The sequence below is a fragment of the Numida meleagris genome, unplaced genomic scaffold (assembly GCF_002078875.1).
Source record: "Numida meleagris isolate 19003 breed g44 Domestic line unplaced genomic scaffold, NumMel1.0 unplaced_Scaffold119, whole genome shotgun sequence".
Taxonomy (NCBI): Eukaryota; Metazoa; Chordata; class Aves; order Galliformes; family Numididae; genus Numida; species Numida meleagris.
In genome coordinates this window covers 1,252,165-1,276,645 of record NW_018362987.1, presented here as the reverse complement: position 1 = coordinate 1,276,645, position 24,481 = coordinate 1,252,165, and the positions used below count along the sequence as shown (strand labels likewise).

The following is a 24,481-nucleotide window of genomic DNA, read 5'->3' as shown; positions in this document are numbered from 1 at the left end:
AGGTGTATTAATCATGTCAGTGGATAACTGTTTATGCTGCTGTGTGAAGCAGAGGAATCCATTTTATAAGATGTGCACAATTCTCATCAGCTCCCCAGCACAGGTTAATAACCTCAAAAATTATTTTGATTCACAGCCAATATGGCTGAGGCTTACAGGGAAAGGCAGTGTGGGCTTCAGAAATAGGCAGTCTGAGTTTTTCTTTTAAAAGATATAATTTCTTGCATCTTGGAAGCCTGGAGAATGGTATAATCTCATGTGGGACATGTCCTCTGAATGACAGGGGAAAAGAAGATGCTTAAACAGATGAAGCAATTCAGAAAAATAGCGAAGAAAGATACTAAGTTCTAACTGAATGCTGGAATTGAATGGCAGTTTGGTGTTAGTAGTTGACTCATTGTACCTGTTTTAGCCCAAAAAGAGGGCAAGGCTTGTAGGAAGAGAAAATTCTTGCTGATATAGTTTGGAACATCAGGGGCATCTGGGGAATGGGGTTCTGTCTGGATTGTGTAGGTGCTGACTCTTAGCATCAGCTTGGGATGAATAGAAAATACAACTGCACACCCTGGGAGGTGCAGATGAGCACACAGGGGGCAGGATGAGGAAGAGTGATGGAGTGCTATGTGTCCGAGGGGTCCTTCCTGCATCTTCAGGCTGCGGTCAGCTTCTCAGAGGGCCGGGTGTTGTGTTTCACCTGCAGAGCAACACAGCCAAACCCTCTATATCTTGGTTGGGAGAAGACGTTTGTTTTTAGAAGCAAGCTGGTCTCATGCACACAGCTGAATTCATATGCTCAGGTTGTAAGTATTCAAAGTATTGATTCTGAGCAATCTGCATCTTGATAACTAGTCCATGGACCCTGCCTGAATAATCTGGATTAATGTATATTAGCCAATTACATAATTTTTTCATTAGGGATTCAGGTAAAAATCATCAGATTTGTTTTGGTATGCATTATTAACCAACCCCATGGAAGCACCAAGTGGCTGAGTATTTTATTGTCCTACTCAGTGTCTTTTGCTCTATAAGAAATAGCATTTTCTCCCACAGACTCACACTCTGTTATCTTGGCTTCCTTTCCCGTGTGACAGACCATGTGCCAAGGCCTATTTGCGGTACAAGTGGGTGCTGGTACTCCTTCCTATCTCACAACGCAGATCAGCTCTTCCCTAGAACAGGGATTGCAGGGAATGGCTGCCCCACAAAAGTGGGTCTGCACCAGCACCATCTGCAGAGTTGCCTAAAAGCCATGCAGATATACGTATCATAATTGCCATTTCAGGATCCAAGGTGACTTGCACCCTGTTATTTCTGCCCCAGTCTTTGATCCCCACATCAGAAGAATTGCATTTCCCCTTTGGACTCATCTTTCTCAGTCTGAAAACACTTTCTTTCCTGTCATTCATGATCCGCTTCACATTTTTGAGTGGGTCAGGAAACAACCTTTTAAGAGAGAGAAAACAGGTGTGGAAGGCATTTTCTTCCAGCAATTTGAAGGCGATACAGGAGATTGGCTCTGAAAATGTTGGAAGGCTTAAAAATGTCTCTGTCTTTCATATGTAAGAGAGAAAGCCTGTCTGTGATCTTTTCTGTAACTTTGTTTACTCTTTTGGAGGGTACTTAAAGAAAAAGAAACCAAGATTTAAGGAGTGTTTGTTATGTAATGGGTAGATAAAGTAGCTGATGAGGTGAGAATAATAAAAAAGAAATATCACTTACTTAAATGCCATTTTTTTGGCCAAAAATAAATATCACCTACACGATCCTGAGGCCTGAAAAGCTCTCAGAATCAGCTACAAAGAAATAGGTATGGGTGGGTGATTGCTCCCCAGCATCCGATACAACCACCTAAATGTTGCTGTAGCTCTTCATCCACAGTGCTAGTGTCTGGCTGTGATTCATTCCACATTCTCTGGCAGTTCTGGCGGGTGTTTAGATGTTTTATTTTCTTCAGACATCAAGGTAATTTGTAGAGGTGTTTAATAGCTGGTTCAGATTTGAATTGGAAGTGATTTCATCCTTTCAGATGCTCAAAATTGCTTGACTTATGCCCTTTCAAAAAAAATAATCTTGTGGCAAGCTGCAACCATATGTTTATTAGTTCATGTTTTTAAGTGGATTTGTGTATTGAATATGATCTATCAGGAGATTTATGCTTTGCTTATGTATGATGGACATATAACACGCAGGCATTATTAGGCTATTCATTATGTTTTGTAGTGTTTTGGTTTGAAGATGTTCATATCCAGTGTCAGAAAATGTGGACTTTTGTCTTGCATATTAACTGAAATATACTGGCTTTTCCTGCAAGGAGTGAGACTGGTGAGCTTCCTACAAGTCTGGCAGTTGGCTGTCTGTGATTTTGGAGATCCCTTTCTGTTGTAGGTGCATAGGGAGGGTGGAAGAAGCTGAGCTGATGTTTGTGTAATTAAGTGGTTTGCCCCTCTCTGCTGTATTACTTTTGAATAGTCATGGCTTTCAAAACATCATTTTCAATAAATATTTGGCTGCTGAATATATAGCAACATGAGGAAACAAGGGCTAAATGCCTGCCATACAGAGCTCCCCAGGAGCCCCCAAAAGCATTGGAACTTGAGTTTTCCAAATGGCTTGGATGTATGTCTATGGGGAACTGTCCCCTAGTGAGTGGAGCTCTGTGTATCAGTGCAGTTAGCATCTCAGACCTCCAACGCTCCTTGTCCTCTTGAAGCTGTGCTTCAGTATGTGCATGTTGTGATGGGCACAGTGTGTCTTACCAGATGGATAGGGAGTTCGAGACCTTGCCATTTTGCTGAAATACTTTCTGAGTTTTGGAGGGGAAACAACATATCTGGAGAAAGCAAACTGCCTATGGCCCAAAAGTCATCATGGGGGGTACATTGGGTTGGTCAGCTGAAAAATGTTTGCTTAGTCAGGGCTGAAGTTCAGGTCTGTGTATGAGAGTGAAACGAGGAGCCCTGTTACCTTCTGGATTATGCTCAGCTTCTCTGAGTTGTCAGAAGCCCTGATGGAGCCAGGAACCACCTTTGTCACCTGAAGTCATTCAGGAGCACTGGTGTCAAGTGCTTATGAGGAACTGAATGACAAATGCCGGTTTCAGATTATCACAGCACTGCGAATAACACCTCCTGTGTGAAGTCATCTTACATTTCACACCCTAGCTGTGAAACCTCAATATTTCCGAACTTTTGAGGACGAAGCATATGAGGAGCTTCCCTCTTTCATCCCTGGGGCTCCTTGGGACATGAGCTGGCACGGTGCCTGCCCCGGCAGCCATTTATCATGCAAGCAGGGCAGCCGAGGCTGGAAATTAGTCTGTGTTGCACTTCTGGAGCACTTGAGACAATGACCTCATCAAGCTCCAGGAGCAAGAGCAAGGCTTTGTGAAGAGATGGATCCACCAGTGCAGAATTGCATTTTTACTCTGAAGAAAACCTGGCAACGGTACTGAGAACCCTTAAGGAGGGGAGAGCAGAGAAGCAAACAGATGGAGGACTCCTGCAATGCAGAGGCATTATGCTGAAATCTCACCAATTCAGACTTATTTTGTTTGAGAAAAATGATAGCTTGCTTTGCTAAATGCCTGAAGTGTTCCCAGTGAGAGAGAGCTCATGTAGAGGTGCATAGCAAATTTCTGTAGAGGTGCACAGAGTTTTCTAACTTAGATAAGCCCCAAGAGAGAGACTGCACCTTTGTGTCAAGTTTTGCATTAAGCATTTAGTTCCTGCTCATTTTGTAAAACAGATTCATTTAAGCTTCTGACATACTGTTTTGAACCAGGATGCTCAATTATTTGTCTATTCTGACAACTCTTCTTATCATTTTTTTTTGTTTTAATTAGGTGTCCATGTGTTGAATTTTGTTGCACTTGCACCAAGCTGCTGGTATTTGCATTTGAATTGCTTTCCTTGGTCTGACCAAACTTTAATTTTCAATTTTATAATTCTTTTGCAGTTAGAGATAGTTAAATGAATAAAAGATGAAATGTTGCTAGCTCTGTTTTGACCTGTATGTATTCCGCATTGCAGAAAACTTGCAGAAGAGAAGGTTAGCTGTGTTTGTACACTTCTATTTGTACTCTTCAAATACCTTGAGTGTCCCAAAATGACAGTACAAGGCAGAAGGTAATGGCCAGTGCTGAGGATGTAAGATAGGTTTTGAATTTTGGAGCAAAGATCACTTCTCTGTCTGCATATCAGCCTGTTGTGCAGAGGTTGGTGTGCTGTGCTACATACAGGTTTGAGTCAAACAGCCTCTGTTTCTCCAGGATGCTTTGGAGACAGTTCAACTGACGCAAATATTTTTTCCCAGTGATGATGCTGTCAAACCTGGAGAAAGGATGCCAAGGGTGGGTGTTGATAGAGCTGAGCACAAGCATATGTTACAGACCACTGTGGTCCTTTGGAGCTTCATTCAGTAGCTGAGTACACAAGGTAAACTGAAGCAGATGTGTGTAATTAAGGGAGGAAACTGCCAAGCATTGGTACCTAAAGGTGAACAAACCACGGTGACACTGTTGTCTTCCTGTTGCCATTCACATTGTGTCTGTGGCCAGCTAGCTGTGCTGCTTGCACATCTCTGTGTATTCACGGGAAGGCCGTTCATTGCATCAGTAGCAATTCAGCACAGCAGCCGGTAATTCAGGCTGGGTAAGTGGTGGTAATGTGGTCTCAAACGACCGGAGTGGCTGTTTGGTGAGTTAGCTTTATTGATATGTCTCCCACAATGCTCCCATTACTTCTTGGGCTATTTTTCTGTTTTCAGAAGAGCTTGCTGTTCAACTTCCTTAAGTAACTGTGTTTCTTGATCAAATAACCTCCTAGCTTAGTCTGTACAAATGAGAGTTATTGATGTGCCTGTTATACTCTTATTCTCTTAGGGTCTTTAGAGGCTGCATCTTCTCCCCAGCCATTACTCTGCTGAGCCCCCACTAATCTAACAGGGCCGTGTGACTGTGGATATTAACCATCAGCAGCTGACGGTGGGGTTGGACCCATCTTGCGCTTGTAGTGAGTTAGAGAGGACAGTCGAAGGGTTAACTATTGCATGGGGCTGGGGTAAGTAGAATGTAAGGCAAGATAAGAAAAGGAACTCGGCGAAACTCCATTATCAGCAGGGACCAGTACAAGGAACCTACTGAAGGCAGAGTGACTCTGCAAAGCAGCAGTGGGGTGAAAAGGGCAGAGTGATGAAGACGTCGAACCTTCATCCAACGACCACCAGGAGGAACTACAACGCATGCGCTGGAGGGACGGACCATATGCAAAGGAATTCCCAGGAAGTGATGAATATGTAGATGAGTCCTGGGAAACCTGCTGAATATGTAGATGGGTCCCAGGAAACCTGCTGAATATGTATAAGCTTGGCTTTTAAATATCTAACATTTCTGCCCATGGTTATGCGAGTTTGGTAGGGCGGTGAACCCCCTCGCATCCGGTGTGGGCGCAGCACCGTAATACACATACCTGCTTTATAACCTAATCTCGGGTTATGGAGTTTGATTCCGCAAATCAGTAGGACAGTTCTGTTGGCTGTAAGAAGGGATGGGAATGAACAAGGAGTGGCAGTGCATCCTGACCAGCATTTGGCTCTGGGTCTTCTGAATGACTCCCCAGCGTGGGCACAGAGGGCCTGATTTCCCTTTCTCACCTCTCCATTTACCTCTTGACTGAGGCTTTTGAGACAACCACCATCCATATCAAACAGTAATTGCATTATTTTGTTCATTTTTGGGATATTTTTTCCCCCAGGAATGAAGTGAATGCCCCTTGGACTGGGAACAGCTTTCTGCCTGAAATGGAAGCACACTCATTTTCCACAGGACCTAAAATCATTTCCCCACCAGTTCTAATTAAGCACTGTTTACACTTGAAATCAGGACTGTTTATACAAAATTAATGCTTTCAAATGTGATTAAAAAGTAAAGAGTTGAACATAATCTCTGCAAACTAATGAAAGGGAAAAAGTGGAATGGTTGAAACAAACTTTGTTTACACTCCAGAGTTACTTTGTATGCATCTTCACTGCTGGCTACACTTTTTCAACTGTAATTGCTCTTTTTCCTCCAAAGCAACTGATAATCAGGTTTGCATGTTCAGTTTAAAGAAACAAAGTATATTTAAAAGAAACAAGCAAACAAAAAGCTCGTCCTCACCCCCAGCTTTTATTTTCTGTCCTTCCAAGCTTGAGCTGGTGTCAAGAAACAACAGGTTGAGGGTTGTGCCAGTAGCAACACAGACCATGATGTTGTCTCTGTCTGTTTTAAAAACAGCTAAACTAGTCTCGTTTTTACTGAAATGCAGCCAGCTCTATGTGTCTTTGTCCCCAGAGAAGCCAAAGAGTGATAATTATCTACTGGAGTTAATGTTAGGAGACCTTGCAAGAAACTGTGCTAATTTACTTAATCCTTCTCTTTTTGTTGCTGTTTTTCCCCTGCAACAGAAAGAGCAACAGCTGAGACTCTTGCAGGGTAGAAACTTGAGCTGTGCTGATCTACAGATTGTGGTTTTGTTTGGCTGGAAGGGTTCACGGACCTCGAGTGTTTGCTGTGTTCCTCTTTCCTCCCATTTTTCAGCCTGGAAAAGCTTTTTTGCAAAGTGCTGTCAGCATGCCAAGCTCAAATCTGCAGAGGGGCTTTCAGCCCTTTGTCAGAGGTAGGTAAAGGCAGGCAGCTGGATGGCTGTGCTAGGCTTGGGGTGAGGCACTGGGGCTCATAATTCTGCTTCAATTGGTGCATGATGTACTCAGATCTTGGCAGTAAGGGTTGCTGTTGGTGGAGGATGTGAGGACAAGCAGCTTGCCAGTACCTGGACTACTTGAGAGATATTAAGTGCACTGGGGTTTTGTTGAGAGAGCTCATTCTCTTGGTAATCTGCACTTGATGCCTTTTATCAAAAGGAGAGTATAGTTGCTGCAGTGATAAGAAGAGAGTGAACTTTTGGAGGAATTGGCAGAAACTTCTATTTTCTTTTTTAATTGAATGAAACAGAAGGGGTGGTAACATCTTCAATTTCCCAGAACTAAAAGAGAATTTGGTGTTGCTTTTTTCTTTTTCTCCCCTTTCTTACTCCCCAGAGGTACATGCGTAAGTCTGAAGCCATCAGCCACTCCTCTTTTTGTCACCTCATTGAGACAAGTCTTCTTGAAAAGATCTTGCACTAAATTTTGGCTGGACTAATTCACTCCTCCTAGGTTATCTCATGCTATGCCTTCAGCTGCTGAGCAAAACAAATCATGTGTGAGTGCAGTATAGAGCAATATCCGAGCAGTTACAGAGACCCCAGATCCTGCGCTTTGCCAGAGGGATATGCAGGGGAATGCCTGGTGTATGAGGTCCTAGTGGAAGGTCCTCCAGCTCCATCCGGTATGGTTCTGTTTCTTTATTGACATTACTACTTCAGAGTTGCAGCTGGGATGGCTTTAGTTATCCTAGTACTGCATGTTGTGTTTGGAAAATGTAGAGGTAAGGAAACAGTATTCTTGTGGCAATGGTGTTGTCATCTAGACAGCATCGGGCATCCCAATGTGACGCCGCATCTGAAGAGCAGAAGGTGGTCAAATGTGACCTCAGCCACATCCTTTTCAGAAGCAAAACTGGGGAAAAGGGAGAAACCCGATGAAACTTGGGAGGTTATGTGCACCAGCATGCTCACTCTTGGGAAGTAGATCCTGACCACTGAAAAAGGTGACATAGCCCTTGTGTTGCAAAGATCAGGTTTTCTTAACTGGCAGAAGATCTGTGGATGAAAAAAACATACGTACAGGCTTGTTGCCAGCAATGCTTTTGGAACTATTTGCTTTTTGCCCTTCAGTTTTCTATGACCCTTTGGCTTCCCATTTCTCTCCAGTTTTGTCTTCTGTCTGCCACATTTGTCTTGCCTTGGTCTCTTTTGATAGATGGCTGCTGGAAAAGATTCTGATGGCAGGTCTCCTGCAGAAGACCCTGGAGATATGAGAAGAGAACATGCATCTCACTCTAAACTGCCGGAATCCCTCTACACTGAGAGTAGCAGCCAAAATAGTGGGTTTTGATTCTCCATGGCAATTTTTTTAATGTGTTTCTTTGGGTGTTTTGCCAAGGCATTATCCAAATGCAGTATGTACATGGTGAGAACTCAAATTGCAGGTGATGAAAGGAGAAGCTAAGAAGAATGCAGATCCTTATGCTGTTTTTTTTTTCTTCAAAAATGGACTTTTTGCAGTGTTGTGGACTGAAGAAAGATGAGCAAAGGGCAGAATGGGAGGCAAAGGAGCTTGGGGAAGGATGTTCAGGGAAGATGACTGCTGTTCTCCCAGAGGAGAAGGGCAGTAGTGGGGAGATGTCTTTCAGAGCAGAAAGACTGAGCAGGCAGAGCCTCGCTTGGATGGTCTGGTGATTCCTGGCACCTCCTGAGCTAAGCCAAATAGCCCACCAGGCTGATACCTGAAGTTTGTTGGAGTGAGCAAGAAGAATTTACTGAGCTGGGAGGGCAGAGTTACAATTCATCCCTTTGTTGATATGGGAAGAAGGAGGTGAGGATCTGGTGTGAAGCTGCTGCTGCACACTGCATCTCTTCTCCAAGCCTGGACATTGCTGTTACTGCACGGCTTCATATTACCCTCCTATTAATTTCTGTAATAAAGTGCGAACAGGTAAAATAATGAGAGAACAATGAGTCTATTAAAAAATCCCAGGGTTTGTTCTACTTACTGTTTGAAAAAACACTGGAGGAATGTGAGCTACACTAAATAATTGTGGCTGTTAGGGTTATGATTGTAGCTAGATTGCACCAGAGGTTTTCATTTTATTTCCTTTCTGCTTTCCTCTGAGTATTAAATTGCACAAGAATTATGAAGTTTGCAAGCAGTACTTTATTTTGGAATTTCCTTCACATTTTTACTGTCTTGGAGTTGTGTTAATCTTTTGTGTGGGCAAAGCTTTGCAGGCAAGGCTTGGAAATGGTGTGCTTTTCCCAACCCAGGAGCAAGGCAGCCCTACAGAGGAGGGTGTCAGCATTGTGCCCAGCTTTTTGTCCCAGCATGAGGAGCTGCCAGAAAAAGATCAGCTCTGTAGTCAGAGGAGTTGTTTGCTTCTGGCTCATGCAGCATCTCTAGGAGTAAATATTAAAATGTTCATTTTTCTCTGCTGTGGTGTGCTACAACAGCTGTGAAATACATGTTGCTGAGCAGCATCTTCTGCTGTAAACTAATCTGTAGTCATAAAATAATAAAAGGCTGCTGAGATGTGACTTTTTAGGGAAAAATGGATACCGCCCCAGGCTTTAAGCTTACATCTTCCTTTGTGGCAGTGCTTTTTGTGGCTGTATACGTCTACAGCCTGTGTTAATGTAAGAGTGATGACAAAAGATGCTTATGAGTCTATGTAATGTCAGTAATAATCTTGAAAACAATGTTATATTACAAAAAAATATTTTTCCTGATGATATCATAGGGGGCCAAACTGAATAAACAGTAGTAGTGTTGTTATTTGTTGCACAGCGCTGTGAGAGCAGTGCTGCTGTGACATCTCTTAGAAGTAGCACTGTGGCAGCCCCAAATCCGCTTCACCATGCCATGTCTGGAGGAATGTGCAGTTCAGAACCTAGCTGGTTTATTCAGTAACTGTTGCTTGCTGATCATTTTTAGCCATAACTACTGCTTGGCTCCCAGAGCTTGCCTGTTAGCATCCCCACAAGATGCATTCAATATGGAACTCGGGGACATTCGTGAGCCAGCCTGCTTCTGCCGCCTATCTGGCCTTTCAGGAAGAACGCTCCAGCTGGGCTTAAAAAAACAGCCCATCAGGTTATTTTAAGAGCAAAGAATTACCTTTCAACCCCAAAGCTGATCAAATGTCTGAGCTCTGAGCTGAGAAGCTCTCGCACTTGCTTTCTGAACGGAATGCATACAGCTCTGCTGCTTCATGGCCCTCAAGGTAATGGTGTATTCACAGAACACATGCTTCAGATCATCCTGGGCTTGTTTAAAGGACTGCAGAAAACTTTTTAGTTGTGTTGCTGAGCTTTGCATTTTCAGTGATAACAAACAAGTAATAGTAATAATTAAAAAGCTCTTAAACATTAAAGGGAAACATTTTGGAAATGGTAAATGAAAAAGAGCTTAACTCAAGATCAATGCATGCATCTTCTTCATTGTGAGGTTACCAGTTCTGGCATGAAGTGATGTTAAACGTGAATTCTGGAGCCTGGAGTAAGGAGAACTAGCGTTCAATGGAAAGTCAGACAGAAGGCCTTGATGAACATGGTGGCTCTGATGCTGTGTTGCAGTGCTGCACATAAAAACCAAAGAGGGTCAAAGGAAGTTCTGGGACCCAAATCCACATTTGGATGCCTGCTGTCCTCTTGTCTAAAGAGAACATACTGTGGACACAATATTCTAAATCGCACAGCCAATTTTTAATGTGTTCTTGTTTTGGTCTAATTTCCAACTCCAAGTGTTTATTCAGAGACCTTATGTATTCCCCAGGCCACTCTCATCCTTAAAATACTCTTAAGCAAAGGTCAGTTTCACCACTCACAGCTCCGTTTTAAAGGATACTATGACCACGCATTTTTCAGCTTGTCTTCTGAAATAAATTTGGGAGCCTCTCCAAGCACATCAGCAGCTTGACATGAGAAAATATGTCCTAAGGTTCCCCGAGGATTTTGACTAACGCATTTCCACTGAAATGGAGAGAAATTTTGGCTGGAGCAACAGCTGATATAAATCAGTGTAACTTCATTGGCTGCAGCGGAGCCTCTCGCATTTGTGGTAGCCAAGCATTCAGGCTATATGGAGCAGATTATTTTGTTGAATCAAATACTTTGTCAGAAAGATTAACCTGAACCATTTCTCCTGTTTCAGAGTGAGTGTAAGTTGATGGCAATGAGTAGGTTTTCATTTGGCAGGAAGTGATTAATGAGGACTGGAAACAAGTGACAGAAATCAGTACATTTTTGCTGTAGATCTGATACAGTTGAGGTTTTGCCAAGATATACCACATGTACGTTCTTGTAGCTGAAAACACTTGGAGTACCCAATTCCTTTAGTTGTACATCTCCTTTCTGCGTTCATGGTCTGGAAGATTTAGTGTGAGCATTTTCTTTATCGCTCTGCAGCCTGACAAAAACACAGCTGTGTATTTACAGAGAAGTGGAACTGCAGAAATTGGTGAGGATGCACTTTGAGCACAGCCCGGTGATGCTGCAGCAGTGTTTGCACAGGCTCATAGCCCGCGTCCATAGAGCAGATAGAGCTGAGCTGTGGAGCCGCAGTGCTCTTATGCTATGTCTTCCAGAAGATGCATCGCCCTGAGCGTGAAAGCCTTTGAACCAAAGGTGCAGTTGGGATGTCCATGTGAAGCAGCATATGGGAAAACAGTGTAAGTATCACCAAAATAAAAAGCATTGTGGTAAAAGAAAGAGATAATTTGAGTTAAACAGGCAAATATCTCTTCCACTTTTTTTTTTTTTTTAAGGCCAACCTTTTTCTGCTATGTGCAGCGCTTGCTTGTGGTTTCCATTTAGCAGTAAGCAGGAGGAGAATGGATGTCACCTTCACTTCTGCGGCAGTTCTTGTTTGCTCATAGGATTATTTCACGTGCTTTCTGGCATCACATTTGTGCTGATGGAAGTCAACTCTGTGTCTACTTTTTTAGCAGCATGAGAAAGCTTTGAAGAAATCTCAGCTATATGTCAACTCACATAAAAAAGTTGTTCGTGTTTACCTTGGATGTACAGGTTAGAGCTGTTTATTTTCTGTCTGCAATGGAATTGCTCTTGGTCTGTCTGCATGCACTATCTGAAACAGAGCATTTTGATTCCTGCTAACATGCGTCAGTCTGAGCTTGGTGCTGCCTTTGTCGAAGCAGTAAGTGGGAGGGCAATGGAGACAGAGTTTGTGAAATGTCACCCTCCTGTAAACACATTGTTCTGCACCTTGTGTGGGAGAACAGCTGATGTGTGTGTTGTGTTCTCTTTGGGCACAAGGAAACTGTCTGCTTTGTGCTGCTCAGAATTATTGAAGGAGAACAGTGCTTTCAGTCCAGAGGAGTGCAAGACATAGAGTAGTATTTGCTCCGCGTCAGCTTGAGTACTTGGCTGCAGACTGATTTGTCCTCTTATGAATTTGGTGCTGTTGACTTCTGACCCATCACTGAATGCTTAATATTCAGTTGCTTCTTTAATGGGTTTCTTAGATCTTGACCCATTTTACTTCTTTCCTTAAATTGAGTTTAAGCTTGTGAGATTGCTCGGCCTGTCAGTGCAGTTGCTTAGAGGATGCCCAATTGTTAATGGGACTGCTCTAGTGCTCTATGGAGGCATTGCAAAGGGAAGAGATTTTGGAAATTTGTTCTACTTACTGGCAAATGAAGTGCAGGTGAAACATGGAGTGGGCTTAGTCTCTGCTGGAAGCTGAAGAACTTGCAGCATTTTATGAGCAGAGCTCAACTGGTTTAACTGCATAATGAAATTGGAAAACACAGGGAAGGAAGCACTGGGAGCTTCAGATTCATGTTCCAAAAGGACACTAAATGAGTTTTTTGAGTTTTGATTGTGTGAAACCATGGGAATTGTCCATGCTTTAGACATTTGTTATTCTTCTGAATATCAAATTAATTAAACTGGTAAATTTATTGTTTCAAGGCTACTTTTCCTCAGAAGGTCTAAGCAAAAGCCACCATCTGCTGCTTAAGTACTGCAGAAAAACAAGCCTCCCTCTGGTCTTGATTTCTCTCTGAGCCTTAAGGTCATTCTGATAATTGCTGACTTGCCTGAGCTCTTGTGTAAATTTTATGTGACCTTAGTTTTAGCAACATTTGCCCAGGCCCCCATGCCATTAGAAATTTGGGAAGGCAGTTTATGGAAGGCATCCTTGAGCTTCATCTCCCAGTGTGTGTGCAGTGGGGTTAGAGAGTTTCATGCAATAAACTCAGCTTTAGGATAGAAGTAGGAGCATATACTGTTAATTTGGGAACAAGGCTTCCCAGGCAGTTGCGTGGCCTGGGCACTGTCCGAGTCCAAGCAGTTGTGATGGAGTTAGTTATGGTTTCCATGAAGCTGCTCTGCAGTGCTTTATTTAGCTGCCTTTTTGTGTTTTATTTAGGATTTGGTGGTGTTCTTCTGCTTCATTCCTGCTCTGCGTGTGAATATGGGCTATCCGGCACATTGAAGCCCATCTCAGCTTAATTTTTACATTATTCTCCAATATGTCATTTTTCTGATAGCTTTCTCAGGGCCACTAAGAATAAAAAAGTCAATCATCTCCCTCTCTGCAAGAAGATGAAATGGTTGTTTGCCTTAACTGGCACAAGTTTGGAGCTGGCACTGAGTTGCCCTCTGCATGAATATTATTTTTGCTGCTTCTGTGCTGGAAAACAACTGTGTAGCTAGCTGTCATCTAGTTATACTCCCACATGCATCTGGGAGCTGCTGTACCAGCTGCCAAATCCTGGCTGGTAGTTTTGATTGAATACTATTTACTTAGCATTTAAATCGATACAGGAACAGGGCAATGATTGAGGCCTCAAAAACATGGGAAATTCTTCTGAGGAGAGATGTACATTGCAGCCTGATGTGTGAAAGGAAGGCTACTTCTAGTGAGCGGTCTTCAAAAGGTAAAACAACAGGGTTTTCACCTGAATTATATTTTATAGTGCATCTTTAAGCTGCTTTATGGGCAAAACCCAGTGCGCTTGGGTTACTTCCATAAGTATTTATAGACAGATAACACAGCAGAACAACTGATGGGAGAATGCTTCTGTTTTAGGTGAGAGAAAGAAATGATTGCATATGAGACAGCTGTAACTACATGCCTGATGCCACTATCTGAAATAGTGAAGGAGGAATGTGGGAATTGAGTGCAATGTGGTGAGCATGCTGCGAGGTTTCCTCTGTCATGGTGATGGTGTATGGGCAGGAGCAATCCATGCGAATCCAAGCACTGCTGTTACACTGAATGTGGGAGAGGAAGTAAACAATGGTTTTGGGTAACGATGAAGAGCGTGCTGAGCTTGGCTCACAAAAGAAAACGCACAGTAATATAGAGGATTTTTTTTTCCTTAAATTTTAGATTTTGTATTCATATTTTTTAATCTAAGTTTTCTTTTTCACATCACCTGGTAGAACCTGGTAAGAGCAATGCATAATAACTGGTGAGCTTGGCCTGATTTGAACTGTAGATAGACAATAAACAATAATTGATTTCTCCTGAATGCCAGCTATGAAGTGTCTGTTGTGCAAAACTCGGGTAGCCTGAAAAAAGGCCAGTGTTTGTGATCTTATTTCTTCTTTCCCCCACCCATTCCTAGCTCTTAGCAAGTCACCATGAAGACACTCATTAGTGGAAAGTAAAGTGAGGATTAATCAAGGAGAACTGAGACAAGCTGCTGCACTCACCTGCTGCAAATGAGCTCTGTGGAGAAGGACCAAAGTGTCCTGGTGGACAGCAAGTTGGCCATGAGCCAGCAATGTGCCCTTGTAGCCAAGAAGACCAATGTTATCCTGGGGTGCATTGAAAAGAGCATGGCCAGCAGGTTGAGGAGGTTCTTCCCCTCTACTCTGCTCTGATGAGGCCACATCTGTAATGTCATGTCCTAGTCTCAGCTCCTCAGGAAAAGATAGAAATCTTCTAGAGAGAGTCCAGTGAGTGGCCACAATGATGATTGGAGGCCTAGAACACCTCCCTTATGAGGAAAGGCTCAGAGCCCTAGGGCTGCTCAGCCTGGAGAAGAGAATTAAGAGAGGATGTTATTAATGCTTACCAATATCTAAAGGTTCAATGACAGTAGTCATTTCTCGTATTGGTGTCTTGGGGAGACAGCAACTGTAGAAAGCCTTCTGGTCAGATGTCATCCATTTTTTGTGTGTTCAGGTCACCTAGAAACCCATGTCTACAGCTTCTTTGCAGTTTTCTGTTCTCGAAAACCTTAAAACTATTTTATGTTATATTGAAGCTATAGCTTTGGCTGAGAGAGCTGTGTTATTTGGGTAGTTCTTAGAAATGGAAATAGCCTCAAAGAGAAATTATCTCTACTAAGTTATCCTGGGAGCTGCTCTTGGAGGTTTTTCCCCAAGGATCCACCAGCCAACCATCGCTACTTTCTTCTAACCTCAGCTTAGCTCCAGAATATGGCTGCTGTTCCTCCTGTGCAGTGATGTGGTAGTGATCCAGTTCCAGGCTATCTTGGTCTGAGAGGGGCAGGGGAATATCTGGTTTCCAAAGCCTTTATTTTTATAGACTCAACAGTATACTTAGTGAAGCTGTTCCCAAGAGAAGGGAATATTCATCCTTGAGAGGGGTGAGCACTGGTCAACCATCGCCTCAAGCAAAAAGGAGGAGTGTTTTGGAAAACCTAACAATTTTCCATATGAGACTGAGGTAAGCAAAAGGCCTGGGCTAGGACTACTGTTGTGGGAAATTCCCTGTCAAGTGCAGGTCTGCATTCTCTGTAGATTTGGTCTTTTTTTACCAGGCAAATTGAGTGGTCCAGCTCAGGATGTGTCGCTGATGAAGGACCATGTTAGGAAGCGCTATAGATACTGGATAACAGTATGAAAAGTACATGCGGATGTCTGAGATTTCAAGATTTCTTGGGAATGTATTCATGTGATAAAGGAAAACATTACTTCTAGCAAGGTGGAAGCTCTTTCCATGTCTCATCTGTTGACATTTCTTTAAAGTTTGGGTACTGCTAATATCAACTGTTTCCTATGGGAAAAATTGAAATAAAACATGTCCATTACATAAGAAGGAAAAATAAAGCACCCTTCAGAGCAACTTCTTTTATTTTTTACTTGCCATCCACGAAAATGATTAGTAAAGCAGTCCAAATCTCCAGAAAATAGTATTCTGAAGCCTTGGAAATGTAACTTATTGCAGAATGATATTCTAATTCAACACAGTAGTTTTCATGCCAGAAATCAAATATTCTCCAGCAGTTTTGTCCCTGGACTGGATTTACTGAGAACAATACATTAAAAAGCTCCAATCCAAGCATTATCTCAGCCTTGGAAAAAAAACCATCTATTCTGCCTCCATGCCTCCAAGGACCCACTGCTTCAGTTCATTTTTAAGGTCGCTGATATTATTTTATTTGCATTTGCAATCTGAAATGCCATAAACTGTTTCATCAAGACTTTTCTTCTTTTTCAACCTTTGTACCTGTTTTATGTAATCTCAATTTGGTATTTTTGGAAAGCATGCCTGGCTTGCTGTGTCTTTTACTAAAACTGCCTCACAGCGGAAGCTGACAGATTCAGGATCTAAAAAACCTGCACAAAGATGCATCCAGTGCCCCTTGGAAACGAGTGCTGTGTGGGGTGCGCCCCCATTCACCCAAAGGTTATAGATTTCAATGTTAAAGAAAAGGCATTTGTGAATAGTTTTTGTTGATCTTCCTGCAAGCAATAATGTTACAGAAAAAAATGTGGTTTTGTGCAAGCCTCCAAGAGTAGGATTTAAAAATAATTACCCTAATAGATTGCTTTTTTGAATACTGTCTGAAATATTAAAAAAAAAAAAAAGTAAGAAAAACCTTTGAAAGGTGAGCAGTTAGAACTTAGTTGCTGATAGGAAAGATCCCTTTTCTTCTCTATGTTTTGTAATAAAAAAGCCTCATTCTAAGACAAATCAGTCACCAGGAACTCCAGTGTGGAAATCAATAAAAGTGCTATTTTGGTGAAAGGAAAAAGCAGGAGAGCAACACTGCATAGCATCACTGCCAACCAACAGAACAATGGAGGAGAATGGAAATCCCACAGAGAACACGAAACCCCTCCTTTCCATAAAGGTACAATTAGCAGAAATATGTGGCAAACTCAATCTGAACTCCATAGCTTTCCTGTGTTCTGCAAAGAAGGAAAGGCCGCAGAGCTGAGTGGCAAAGCCCAGAGACTGTAGGGTAGTCGGGCACTTCTCTTGTATGTATGAAAAGAGCTTCTTGGGCGTTGAAGTTAAAAGCAGCATTTTTTATGATTCAGCACTTTCCTCCAGTGCCTGAGTGTGGGCATTTCTTATCCCCCATCATCTCTCTCCAGTCACTGTATTCCTTTATTAGTTATTATTCCTAGTAGAGAAGAATATTGCAAGCACCTATTTTTGTGATAATAAATGCATGTCTGCACGTTACGAAAGTGAGTAAGGGGGCAAGATGTGCCCCAGCTTGGCATAATTGTGGCTGAAAGGCAACCTCCAGTGAAGAGAACAAATGGCATAGGGGCTGGGATCCCTGGAATCACCCCTGACTTTCTCCTCCCAGACATGGGGCTTGTTTTGCAGTATGTACGCTGAGCCTGGTTACCCGAGGCTGTACTTACACCAGCTGCTGCAAACACGGCTGATCTGATTGCTGGAATTTAAATATCTTCATTTTCTACATGAAAGTCTAACAGTAGTATGAATTAACACTATTAAATTAAATTAAAGGTCGTGCATCTCAGGTATCCTTCCCTTCTATTTTACCTTCAAGTTCTCCCTTGTTTGCCCCAAGGAGAAGGGATGGTCTGCAGAGTGAATGGCAAGGAGTTTCGGTTGGCATCCCTATAAGAAGGGCATCCTAAACTAGGACCTAGGTGGGTCCCAGTTTTAATCCTGCAACTATGTGAAGGGATAGAGTAGACTGAATGAAGCACCTCTGTGTTTCCATACTTAAAATTTCCATGCTTTAAAAATGGAGCTTTTGCAAACTCTTTTTAAGACAAAATTTTATGCTTAATTTCACTTCATTTTCCATTTTTTTGAAAAAAGGGTAGAATTTATTGTACTTGTGATTTCACATATGTTTTCTCCAATCCTTTGGTACTTTTCAATCCATAAAGCTATTTGGTAGGCTGCGTGTTTCTGAATCTTGCCTTTTCTTCTATTTAATATAGACAAGTCTTGGTTTAGTAGGAGGGCTATATATGGCATTTACTTACCAAAAGGAAAATAAACCCAAACTGAAAATCCTTGTATCCCATCTGGCTCCAAGCCGTCCTTTTAAACTGTAAGAATATTTAAGGTCTGGATCCAAGTTAAACACAGCATTTACTGTATGAAATGACTGCTATGCTGTGGATAATATATACACCCGAGGGTCACCTGGAAGACCAGCCGTTGGGTTGCTGCTGCAGAGCAGAATTAATGATGGGCAGATGTTTTACCCAAAGTCCTTTTACATCTGGTTCTAAAGTCAAATTTACATTGTTGCTTCTGGTTCCTTGAACCGACAGAAACATGTTTCATACTGGTGCCAAAACTGGTCTCAAAGGCGCCAGTCAGCTCAGCTCCAGGAAACCAGATCACATATTGTTCATTGCCTTTGGCAGTGCGCAACAGGCTTGCAGTAATATTTTTGATTGCGATGAAAAGGTTTTCAATATTTTCTATGTAATCCTCTCATAACCTCCCCTTCGTGGGTGTATGAAATGGTGTTTTTTAAATAAATGTGCTTTGTAGGGCTGAGAGACAGACTTGAGCAATGGGTATGAATGGATAGGTCTTGCTTAGTTATAAAGTCTCTGTCTCTTATGCTGTAGGAACAAACAGAAGAGATGTAATCCCTAATGGAAATCCCAGTGCAGCACCTTGGCAGCGGTGGGAAGCCTTCCACCTGAGATTAATGTGCTGGAAAAGATACAAGAGAGATGATCTGGCTGTTTTTGTAGTGAGGATTTTGTTAATGCTGTCTTAAAATTTGGTGCAAAATTAATTATGAAGAAAGAAACAGGCAGCGAGCAAGCAAAACATTAGTGCTTCAAAGCTATTTCTTTATGTGTTGATTGTCCAAAATCTGATTTGCCATCATTTTCCTCCTGACACCCCAGTTGGGTGAATATGGAGAAATCCAGGAAGATTCCTCCTGCTTAATCAGTCTGAACATGCTGAAGTTTTCCCAGTTAATGCTGTGTTTACTACTACAATGTAATTGAAGTAGTTGGTTTTTCAATGGAGTACTGTCATGTAGCCTAGCATTTTCCTGCTGTTTTTACCTCTGGAGTTGGTGCAGCCACAGCCTTTGTGGTCCGTGTTTTAAGAAGAAGACCAAGGCTGAACTTATGACGTCTCAGAAGACCTCTTGAGCTCATAAAGAGCTCGAAGTGCTGCTCCCCTAGGCTCAGGGAAGGAGGGCTGAGCAGAAGGGTTTCTGTGTCTGGCTGTCTCATGTTAATCTGCTTTAATTTCCCTGAATGTCCCTAGGACTCCAAGGGCTTTTGTGTTAGAAGTACGGGCCATGTTCCAGCAGAAGCAGAGCATTGTTATCCCAGGCTGATGGGGCAGCCCACTGCCCAGGGAGCTGCATGTTGCTTTTGGTGCTTGATGGTTTTGAAAACCTTCGGTATTTCATTCCAAATTCCAGCACTCTCTCCTACTTACTTTTTCCAATATCATGCCATGCTGAAATGTCTCATTGGTTTACTAATCGCCTAAGCACAAAAGAAAGCCCTGTTTGGATATTTGTGTTATCATTTCTCTATGCTTGAGCAAACACTTGCTTCAGTCCAAAAATATGTGGCAACTGGCAGATAGACTGAGAAAAGTTATAGAAAAACAGTGCATGTTTATTTGTGGTAATGTGAATGTTTTCTACAATTTGATGGTTCCTCATCATGTGCTTGTGTGTAGGAAATTATATCCTCATCTCTTATTAAAATAATTAAATACAGTTTGCAAAAGGGACTGCTGGTTGTGGCTATACCTGCTGAGGCTTTTAATGTGGCTCGATGGCTGTAGGAGTGGTGCACTGAAAACAAATGGGTAAAAATGCTGTCTCTTCAGTGTCTTATGCATTACATATTGGTAAATTAAGCAATTTGAAAACTCTGTTTTTCATTAGCAGAAAAAAATTCTGATTTATTGAATCATTTTCATTTGCAGGTTGTGAAATAGCTTGTTTGTTCAATCAAATACCAAGAGGCATCTGCAGTTCTGATAACCCAAGACGTTGACTCTGCTCAGACATTATTTTTGCTTACAGCCAGGAGAATAGAAGTTTGACAGGGAAATAATGTGCTTTAATGAAGTATTCATCGCTTCTCTCCATTTTTCATCATTAAAACATCCATTTCAATTTAGAAATGGACCTGAAAAGCCATGAAATCCACCATGCAGAACAGATGGTTTTCACTGCAGATGGAAAAAATTCAAGCTGTTCCTGAACAGCAGTCTATGTATTTTAAGCAATTAGCTGCTTTTCTGGAGGTGTAATAGGTCAGCTCCTTACTTCTGTAGGAGGCAGAGGTTATTTGGCTGTAGCGATTAACTTCACATCTTGACTTGAAATCAGCTAAATGAAGTTCATATTTCAGACACTATGATTAAATGCAAGGAAGACATAGGTTTTTCGTAGAGCTTGGGGCAGTTAAAAGGATGTGATGTTTTTGTGATTATGCCCAATTACCTTCTTCATGAAGGAGAGAGATACCTGTATGTGGTTGGGTTTTGGTTCTGATTTTATAGAAATGCTTTGCTAAAAGCACGGCTCGTGTTGGCTGCACGCTTTGCTGCAGGTTGAAGCTCTGGGACATGGAGGTTCTCTTTCACACTCATCCCTCCCATGGAACCCAAGTGAGCACACGATGGGAAAAACTTTCCTTTGAGATGTTATTCTCTAAGATATTCCTTCCAGCCTGCGAATGAATGTTTTCCAGACTTTTCTGTGATGCCATAGAACTTCCCCATAATTTCTTAGGATCTGTGTAGAGGAATTCCTATTCCTTTTACACAGGTGAGATCTGGAGATGGACTTGCACACTTGTGCCATGCTGTGCCTCGAGTCAGCCTGACATGTCAGCGCTGCTTTTCCTGAGCCTGCATTGCCACGGCCAAGGCTGAATCTGGCTCGAGATGTTTTGTGCAAGAACAAATCCTTACTGTGGTGTGAGAGGTGCAGATCAGCTCCTAGCTTAGATTTAAGCAGCGGATGCTGTGGCCAGAGTGATTTAAAATGTTCCAGCTCTGGTTATTTTTGAATTGAAAAGCTACAGAGGTACTTTCTATTCCATGTTCGTCAGCTTCCAGAAGATTAAATTTCTTTTTTAGTATTGCAGACAGCGTGACCCTGCTGGATTGTAAAATCCTGATAGGGTGCAATATTTAACGCAGCAATGCCCCCGTTGTGGGCTGGGCATGGTTTTCAGTTTATAAATACTGGTGCTTTGTTCTCCCTTTGTTTCTGCAGTATCTGTCGTGCTTCAGCCCCGCTTGGGTTAGCAGGCTTGTGGCAGGAGCTAATAAAGAAAGTTGACTTGACATCTAACTCCTTCCATAGAGCTGAAGCAGCTCTTTGTGAAATTTGAAGCCATGTTTCATTTGCATCTTTAGGCAAGGCTGGCAACTGTTTAACCTATTAAAGCCAACTTTTGGACTGGTTTATTAGACTTCTGTTTTTCCCAGTAGTACTCCTGCCTGCCACACTCTAAAAGCAAGACTTAGAGGATTTATGCATAGCTCTGCTGCTGTGTCCTACAGCAGTGCCTCTGTGACACTTGCTACAGCCATGGACAGGGTGAGGAGTGGTGGCTTCCATGGGTGGGAGCCACTCACACTGCCCTGCTTCTCACACAAGACCCAAAATGCTTCCTTCCATCTCTGCTTTTGGGGCTCAAGTTGTAGGGGCAGAAGGAGGGATTTGATAGTGTTTTTTGGAGGAGATGAGTGATTGTCGCATTGGGACAAAGGGATGTTTCGTTTCAACCTTACACTTGGTACCAATCTACAGTTTGATTAATAAAGTTGCAGATGAAGAAAAGTGAGATCTGGGCATCCACAGTGAGCAGAGTGGGCCAGCAACACCACAGCGGTCTTCTACCATCACCATGTGCCTGTTGAGGCAGGACAAATTAATCTGATCTGTGGTGGAGAAGTGAGTTTTTCTTGAGCACTGATCTTTTCCAGTCAAAACAAAACAAAACATCTAATGCTAATGGAAATCCTAGTAAAAATATAAGAATAGGCAGCTTGCCTGAATAGATTAACAAGTCAGCCTTGTCTAGAAGGATGGAAGAGATTGGTCCTTGGGTCTGTTCCAGAGCTGTGGGAGCTGTAGAGTTAAAGGTAAAACCAATAAGGTGCTTTAACCACAGCAGAAGATCTTACAGTAATATCGAGTATCCTGGAGAAGAAAATTGCAATGCAGTTTTTATTCCCACTGCACGCAGAGTACGTTACAAATGTTATTTGTACCACAAACATAGAATGAATATTGGTTAGGTGTTGGATCAGACATTTCCATTTCCATTTCCATTTCCATTTCCATTTCCATTTCCATTTCCATTTCCATTTCCATTTCCATTTCCATTTCCATTTCCATTTCCATTTNTCCATTTCCATTTCCATTTCCATTTCCATTTCCATTTCCATTTCCATTTCCATTTCCATTTCCATTTCCATTTCCATTTCCATTTCCATTTCCATGGGCAAGGAGCCCATAACTTGCTGTGGGGCAGACCATCAGCTAGAAAAAATCTATGTGGAGAATGTCAGTGAATTTTAATGAAAATGAAGTTCTGCTTCCCCTTGAATTTTTGACCTGCTGAAGACCAGTGAGACCTATAAGCAATAAAATTGTCAGATTGGTTCTCTGGTTTACATATTGTGGTGAGTTTTTTGGAGGATTTGCTAGGAAAGTTATGTTTGTTGTGAGGGTGTTCTGCTGTGAGCTTTGAACATTTTGCTGCATTACAGGACTGCAAACTCCAGTTTCTGCAAGGAGCTGCCATCAGCCCTGACTTGAAAATATGGCCCTCTCACGTAGGAACAAAGGATTGCCTTCCTTATACACTGCTGGCAAGCTTTAGACTTTCCTCTTTTTTCTCCTCCCCATTTGTAGAAGGTCAGTGTCATAAAGGGACAGGGATCTCACATTATTTCTGGACTTTTCTTATTACGTAGATAAACCAGTGGCCTTCATAACTGAAATATTACACTGGTATGTCAAATAGCCATTGTCAAGTTAATGAAACAAAAAGACGTCTGCCCCTTGTGACAGCTGTAACCTTGCAAGTTTTGATGAACAGATGTAGAGCAAATGCCAGTAAAGAGAGCTCAAGCACTAAACCTTCTCAACTTTGCTCAAAAAGTCCTTATCTGTGCCAGTTATATGTAAACAATATTTAAATAAATAAATGAACCAGGTGAACGTGTCTATTCCCTTTCCTGCTTCTTGGCACTTGTTTGCAGAATTTCCTCCTGTAAACCTGAAGAGTTTCCATGTTTTTCTTACAAACACGGCCAAGCCAAACATACACAAACAGCCAGGAATTCAGAAATCTCTGAATTTGAAAAATAACCTATTTTCTGAAATTTACAGCTTATTTAATTATTCCCATACGTGCATGTTGTGAATATAGAGCCTATATTTAACCACAGAGGCATTGTGCTTTGTTTATGCTAGGGCAGCCATTCCTCTCTTCTCTCCAGGCTTCTGGGTTGGAGCCCAGGAGGCCTGATGGTCCTCCAGAGGCTGGATTTTGCATTGCCTCTCTTTACCCCAAGATCTCCATCCCAAACATCATCATTTAATGACTGGGTCCAGGTGTTCCATCTCAGGACGTTCAGTAACATTCCTGTGTGCAAGAGAGAAGTGCAGAACTGTTTGTTTCAGTGGTTCATCTTGTGAATGGATCATGGTGAAGGGCATGAATCCTCCAGTGGGAGAGGACCCATTCTGCTTGGCTTCAAAGGCCCCAAGACCCGTTTGATAATCCTGGAGACGATTGCTGTATTTATTTGTAATTAAACAATTTGCCTTTCCAAGAAGATGTCTAGGCTTGTTGAGCGCTTCAAGTCTGAGGGGGTTTGGGAGAACAGAAGCTTTCAGCTGTGAATAAGGAGATTTGAAATAAGAGCTTGAAACATAGAGAGGGAGATAAGTCTCCCTTGCTCTAAGCGTGCCTGTGTTACTCTGCAAATTAGCACCAGTGCTATGAGCTGTCTAATGCACACCAATACTGAGAGGCATGAGGCATTTTTTTCTTCTGCCAGCTGCACATGGGAAGCAGTTTAGGCACAGAGAGTTCACTGGAGATGAGGTAAAATAAAAGGTAATCCAGCTTTCTCAGTGGAGCAAAAAAGAAATTTCAAATCATGGAGGGTTTCATTAAATCACTGAGCTTTGGAAGGAATGGTGTTTTATACGTCCAGTGAAAAAAGTCTTCTCTTCTAGAAAAACCATCGGACTTCTGGGGTGTCCAGGAAGCCTCTAAAATGCTCATTTTAGGGCTTTATGCTCAACAATGTCCTGTGCTGTTTGTAACCCTTTTAACAGAGTAGCCCCTCTGCAAGGCAAAGCTGTAGGGGAAATGCTTCCATTGACTCAGTTGTGCTGAATTAGGGAGTTAGGGGCCCTGAGTTGGGTCTTAGTTTAACTGTCCACTAAATTAGGGGCCCTGAGTTGGGTCTTAGTTTAACTGTCCACTAAATTAGGGGCCCTGAGTTGTGTCTTAGTTTAACTGTCCACTAAATTAGGGGCCCTGAGTTGGGTCTTAGTTTAACTGTCCACTAAATTGCTTAGCTTATCTTCACT

General features: G+C 42.2%; 1 protein-coding gene across 6 annotated transcripts in view; it reads left to right on the top strand.

Annotated features, from left to right (window-relative positions):
• The window catches only part of PRKG1 (protein kinase, cGMP-dependent, type I), a 429,334-nt gene that overhangs the window by 74,045 nt on the left and 330,808 nt on the right, over nucleotides 1-24,481 (top strand). The gene's annotated exons all lie outside the window — the stretch shown is intronic.